Source organism: Peromyscus californicus, unplaced genomic scaffold, assembly GCF_007827085.1.
Source record: "Peromyscus californicus insignis strain IS unplaced genomic scaffold, ASM782708v3 Scaffold_8__1_contigs__length_139910024, whole genome shotgun sequence".
NCBI classification, from domain to species: domain Eukaryota; kingdom Metazoa; phylum Chordata; class Mammalia; order Rodentia; family Cricetidae; genus Peromyscus; species Peromyscus californicus.
The window spans coordinates 58,083,699-58,090,284 of record NW_026294606.1 but is presented as its reverse complement, the minus strand read 5'-3'; the positions used below and the strand labels follow the sequence as shown (position 1 = coordinate 58,090,284).

At 45.7% G+C, this 6,586-nt stretch overlaps 1 protein-coding gene across 2 annotated transcripts in view; it reads left to right on the top strand.

Moving 5' to 3' along the window:
• The first annotated feature begins 346 nt into the window (after window positions 1–346).
• The window catches only part of Prkcq (protein kinase C theta), a 136,604-nt gene continuing 130,364 nt past the window's right edge, over window positions 347–6,586 (top strand). Inside the window, exon 1 of one of the 2 annotated variants that reach the window (XM_052728306.1) lies at window positions 347–655. The gene's annotated coding sequence lies outside the window, so the exon portion shown is untranslated. The other variant, XM_052728307.1, reaches the window with a different exon arrangement.

Genomic DNA, 6,586 nt, shown 5'->3' with positions numbered 1-6,586 from the left:
CTGTAGGGGCCCCAAATTGCTGCTGGAGAGCCGTGAAGTCTACAGCAGTCCAAAACATCAAAATCACAGATGAGATGTAATCACAATGATAGAAGCCTCTATCCCAAGACAAAGCTGTGCCCAAACACGCTCCGTGGGTAATTAAAAAGCAAACCAAAACGAAAGCAATGCTTGCCAGTCCTTTGTGATGTAAAAAGGATTAAATAAAACAATTCTTTCTACCGTGACCTTAGCCCTTCCCACTGGCTGCTCATTTACGGTCTTTCAGTTCAGTGAGAAGAGACTGCTCTCGCGCCCCCCTTCCTGGCACTCGGGCGGCTGAGGCTGTAGCGTCCGACCTGCTTCGTGCTGCCTGCAGCGTCGCTCCCCACCGGGGAACTGTACCTTCCAGGCCTCCCGCAGCCTCCGGGTCCCAGTCGTGGCGAAGCGACAAGTGGCCAGTGAGGCGTGAGGATGGAGGGTGGGGACAGGACCAGCTGGAGAAAGGCAGAGAGCGCTCGCAGAACGCAACCAGGCGCGCGTCCCTGAGCCGGCGTGGCGAGCGTCCTCTGGCCGGTGCCGCCCGCCGGGAGCACCCTCGGGTCGCCAGGCCCGCGCCAATCCCCGCCATCAGAGCAACAGCGGCGCTGCGCTGGGACCGCGGCCGCGACACCAGGTAGGACCCGGGGGCCCCGAGTCACCACCGAGGAGAGAGCGGGCTGCAAGTGCCAAGGACTGGGGCCCCGAAGGGCCACCCGAGTGTCCCTTGCAACTGTTCCAGAAAAGGGCAGAGAGCTGTCGGGGGTAAGCAGGGGTGAGAACGAAATCGAAAAAAAAAAAGCAAACTTTGGGGCTCCCTCTGTCCTTGGTTTCTTGCGTGCTGGCGACCTTGACCAGGTGGAGGCTAGGGTCAGGAATGGAGGGGCACTTCCTTCTTCCTTCTGCTCTTCCTTAGCGCCTGAGGAAAGGCAGGCAAGGAAAAGAAAAACAGTGATAACTTTATGTGCTCTGAAAACAAACAAGCAAACCAAAACATATTCTTGTAAGAAGTGTTTTTTGGAGCTAGCAACCTATCCAAAGAACACACCTCGATTTCTGGGATTTTGTTGAAGCACTAGATTAGTTTTGTTTGTTTGTTTTTGCTTTTTTTCAGGGGCCAGGGGTGGGTTTAAGGTTTTTGTTTGTTTTTTAAAGTTGGGATATTCACTTCTTGAGAGGAATAACCTTGAGAAAGAGATTGTTTTCCAGCCTTGAGGGCCACATGTTAACAAAATATAGTTTGTTACATGTCACCTCTTTGTTCCACTGGAGTTTGAAGAGTCAGAATTATCAATGTGTAACGGGTGACTTTAGTGACTCCCTGTGGGCATGAAGAGAGGTCTTAATGTCTGGCTGAGCCTTGTGATTCTGGTGTCTTGTGCAAGGGGAGCGTCACAGGGCTGCCCTGTCCTCTGAGTTGTCCTGCAACTATGTAGCTGGATGTGGTGCTAATAAAAGATTATTCAGTAGTGGCACAACTGTGTATGTGTGGAGATGGGAGGGTGGAGAGAACGAGACTGGGCACTCGGGCTGTCAGTGGGGAAAATGGACCATTTGTGCCCAAGCCCCAGCCCTTCAAGCTGCAGGTGCCTTTGGAGAACACACACCAAGACTGTGGAACTGTGTGATGAACCTCAGACAAGATCGGAGGAGTCTGCTTTGTCCTCTTAGCTTCTACTAATTTGTCCCTTCTATTTAGCAAAGAGAATTTAAAGTCTCAGGCGTCAGTAAAGCAAGCACTTGGTGGCTTCACACATTTTCCTTTGTTTCATTTCCCTGAGACACCATGCCCACCACTGCTCCTTTCCTCTCTGGGGGTTATTTGATTGCCTGGGATCTTAAGCACCTCACCCCACTCCACACCCCAACCTTGTGAATCACCATCTTCACCCCCCCCAACCTCTCTTTGATAATGTGTAAAATGGTAGGCCTACTGCGGATGCTTCGTCTCTTTAAAGAAAATGCTGTGTCTTGTGGGAAGAAGGCTGACATTTACTAATTTGGTTGCAAATTACTTTTGAAGTTTATGCACAGCTGTTTAAAATCCCTCAGAGATGAGTGCCATTGTTTGAGGCAGGTGTCTACCACAGAGAGATCTCGTTAGGCTGTTTCTGTTGCTGATTGAATGAACATATATTTGACGATGTAGCCTAGGACGATCCGAAACCTGCACAGTGCCCTGCAAGTTGAACGATTCAATCTAAATGAAGGGGTTTTGTTTTAGGGTTTATCACTGTTGCTTTTTTTTTTTTTTTTTCTCTTAGCAAGCCTTACTGCCTGTCCCAAGGGGAACCTTTCCGGCATCAGTAGTTTTTAATTCCGAGTCCCATGATTGTCATCTGCACTTGAAAATGCAAAGTTCTTGGGAAGATCCCTGTTGCCTGATATTTTGTCTGGTTCACTCTTCCATTGCCTTCTGCTGTGGTGGCTCAGGATGGCACTGACTCCCGGGCAAACACCCAACACCTGTTCTTCCACCAGCACTACCTACTACAGCAGGGCCTATGTACACTATGTGGGCCACACAGCGCAGCCTCTATGTACATTATATGTACCCACACAGTGCAGCCTCTATGTACATTATATGTACCCACACAGTGCAACCTCTATGTACATTATGTGGACCCACACAGTGCAGCCTCTATGTACATTATGTGGACCCACACAGTGCAGCCTCTATGTACACTATGTGTACCCACACAGCGCAGCCTCTATGTACATTATATGTGTACCCACACAGCGCAGCCTCTATGTACATTATGTGGACCCACACAGTGCAGCCTCTATGTACATTATATGTACCCACACAGTGCAGCCTCTATGTACATTATATGTACCCACACAGTGCAGCCTCTATGTACATTATGTGTACCCACACAGTGCAGCCTCTATGTACATTATGTGTACCCACACAGTGCAGCCTCTATGTACGTTATGTGAACCCACACAGTGCAGCCTCTATGCACATTATATGTGTACCCACACAGTGCAGCCTCTATGTACACTATGTGTACCCACACAGAGCAGCCTCTATGTACATTATGTGGACCCACACAGTGCAGCCTCTATGTATACTATGTGTACCCACACAGTGCAGCCTCTATGTACATTATATGTGTACCCACACAGTGCAGCCTCTATGTACATTATGTGTACCCACACAGTGCAGCCTCTATGTACGTTATGTGAACCCACACAGTGCAGCCTCTATGTACACTATATGTGTAGCCACACAGTGCAGCCTCTATGTACACTATGTGTGTAGCCACACAGTGCAGCCTCTATGTACGTTATGTGTACCCACACAGTGCAGCCTCTATGTACACTCTGTGTACCCACACAGTGCAGCCTCTATGTACATTATGTGTACCCACACAGTGCAGCCTCGATGTACATTATATGTACCCACACAGTGCAGCCTCTATGTATGTTATGTGTACCCACACAGTGCAGCCTCTATGTACACTATGTGTACCCACACAGTGTAGCCTCTATGTACACTATGTGTACCCACACAGAGCAGCCTCTATGTACATTATGTGGACCCACACAGTGCAGCCTCTATGTACACTATGTGTACTCACACAGTGCAGCCTCTATGTACACTATATGTGTAGCCACACAGTGCAACTCTTCTGCATTTTTTCTCAAGGCTTACAAGGATGCTGTTCACTGATTCAAAGCTAGCTTTTATAAAATCCCAAAGATCTTTCTCAACACTCCTGTGTACTTCTCTAATTCACAACAGGCCTTGGAAGCTCTCTGAAATAGGGAGCTTTGGCCTTTGCTCATTTCTATAAAGATTTGTCATTCTAGTATGACATAATCCCTTCTCTCATCTGTGGAAAAGACCAGAGTTCTGGATAATGATGTCCCTGGGGTCAGGAGCCAGGATTTCCTTTCAGGAATGTGGGCTTCTGGTCTAAGGCTATCATTTCAGGGACTGGGAGTACTCCTTCTAATGCAGTATTAATTATGGTGCATTTGCCTCTCTTTGAAATAGAAATCAGAATTAATTAGAACCTCTATTTTAAATGTATTTAATGTTTTGATTATGTTGTTAGCCCCATGAATGTTGCTCAAATATTAACCAAATGTGACAGCTTGCTAATAAATTTGTATTTGACTTCAGGTGATTTATTTTTTATAGGACTAAATGTTTAATTTTCAAGAATAATTCCCTCTAAATCAGTTTAAATATGACACATTGTTTTGGTTTTGGTTTGAGACAGGGTCTCATGTAGCTCAGGTTGGCTTCAAACTCACTATGTAATGACCTTCAACACTTGAACCTCCTGCCTCCACCTCCTAAGTGTTGGGATTTCAGGTGAATGCCACAACTCCTGACCTCAAGTGATATTGTTATTATACATTGAAAAATGTCTATGACACAGATGTAAGGAATACATGTACACACACACACACACACACACACACACACACACACACACACACACACGCCCCAAATTGAATTTGTAATTAAAAGTAGCTAAGTTAGTCTTATGATAGCATAGGAGAGCATTAAGTTCATTCAGTCTATCTGATATACTGTTCTTATTAGTTCTTGGAGAATTTCACATCCTTGCTATGTATTCTGATCATGTTTGTCCCTACTCCTCCCCAGCCACTCCCATACTAATCCCCCCCGTCCCCTCAACTTCGTGTATTCCTTGTTTTATTTTTGAGATTATAATATAATTAAAATATTTCTCCCTCTGAATCATCCCCCGCAAACCCTCTCATGTATCCCTCCTCACTCTCCTTCAAACTTGTGGTTGTTTTTCAGTAATTGTTATTGCATGTATATATGTATAAACATATATATTCCTAAATATAACCTGCTCAACCTTTGTGTTTTAAATAACCTACTAAGGGTCACAACTTTAAAGAAAACTGGTCCTCATTCCCCTTCGGGCCATAATTTGCCGATAGCTCCTTAGATGGGGGCAGGGACTGGTGACCTCCTCTTCTTCCTTGCTGGAATGTCCTGCACTGACTTCACCTTGTGCAGATCTTGTCCTGACAGCCAGAGTTCCTGTGAGGTTACTAGAGTAGCAATTCTGTTCTGTTCTGAAGACTGGCTTTGCCCTGGTTGTCACATCCTGTGGGTCCTACAGTCTTTCTGCCCCCTGTGCCATGATGGTCCCCGAGCCTTGTGGGGAGGAGGTGTGACATCGGTATCCCATTTCTGACTGAAGCTCACTCTTCCTGGCCCCAGTCATTATTTGAAGACTTCCAGCATCTCCTTTCTAAGCATCCTTGCAGCCTGTCTAGCCTGTTCAAATCTATTCCAGTAGTCAATACAGAAGTCATGAGAGATTTACAGAAACACATGATGTAGAGCCAGAAAAGGTGAGTTCAAAGCTGTTTCCTGGCAAGGTTAGAGCTGTCTTTCATCTTAACCTGCCAGACATTTGTACACAGTCAGATTCTGATTACCATGTCATCTCAACATATTCTGAAAGTCCAAGGTCTCAGAAGTCGAAACTATTTCATCTGAGTCTAGAATCATAGATTTCTGTTCTGGGATTAAATTGCCATTTAATTAAAGTCCTTGTGTTGGCAGCACATCCTTCTATAGGTCGCTAGAATGTGTTAGCTTTTGAATCACAACCAGAACAAACAAAAGCAACAGAGTTGAGGCAAGGGATGTGGCTCAGCTGGTAGAGCTCCTACCTGGCATGCAGGAAGCCCTGGGTTCCATGCACCATAGTACTGTGTGCCTGTAATCCCAGCACTCCAGAGGTGGAAGACAGAAGATCCGAATCTCAAAGTTGTCCTTGGCTGCATAGTGAGTTCAAGGTCATCCTGAGATACAAGACACCTCCTAACAAAACAAAAGGAACAACAAAGGTGCTTCATTATTTATGATTTATGCTTATTATAAATTATCTTATTTCATCTTCATAAAATCCCTTATAATTAGGTATTTTAATTCTCATTTTTCAGGAAAGGAAACTGAGGCTCAGGAGAGCTGAGTCACGTGCCTAGGTTATATAACTTGTAAGAGGTAGAGTCAAGTTTGACTGACCACTAAGCCCTGCTATAAACTGCATGTCAGGCCACCTACCAATTGAAAAAATGCACATAAAGTTGACCATCTTAACCTCTTGCAAAGGATTTATTTGATTTTATTTTATGTGTATGAGTGTTTTGTCTGCATGCGTGTCTGTGTACCACATGCTGGCCAGAGCAGGTGTCTGATCACCCGGGATGGGAGTGAGCTGCCATGTGGGTGCCAGGACTGAAAAAGGGTCCTCTGAAGGAGCAGTAAGTGCTCTTAAACGCCGAGCCATCTCTCCAGCCCCCTCTTAACCACTTTTGCGTGTAAGATTCAATAGCATTGTGTGCTCATCACTTGCATCCATTAAGCCCTTTTCTTTTGTGTGTATGGGATGTGCTTGCATGTGGTGTACACACACACACACAGAGAGAGACTGTGTGTCCGTGCACCCTTTCTCATGCATGTGGAAGCCAGAGCAAGACATGGGTGCTATTCTCAATCATTCCCCATGTTACCGCCTTGAGACAAGGTCTTTCACTGAACAAAAAGCTCAATCTTTGGTCG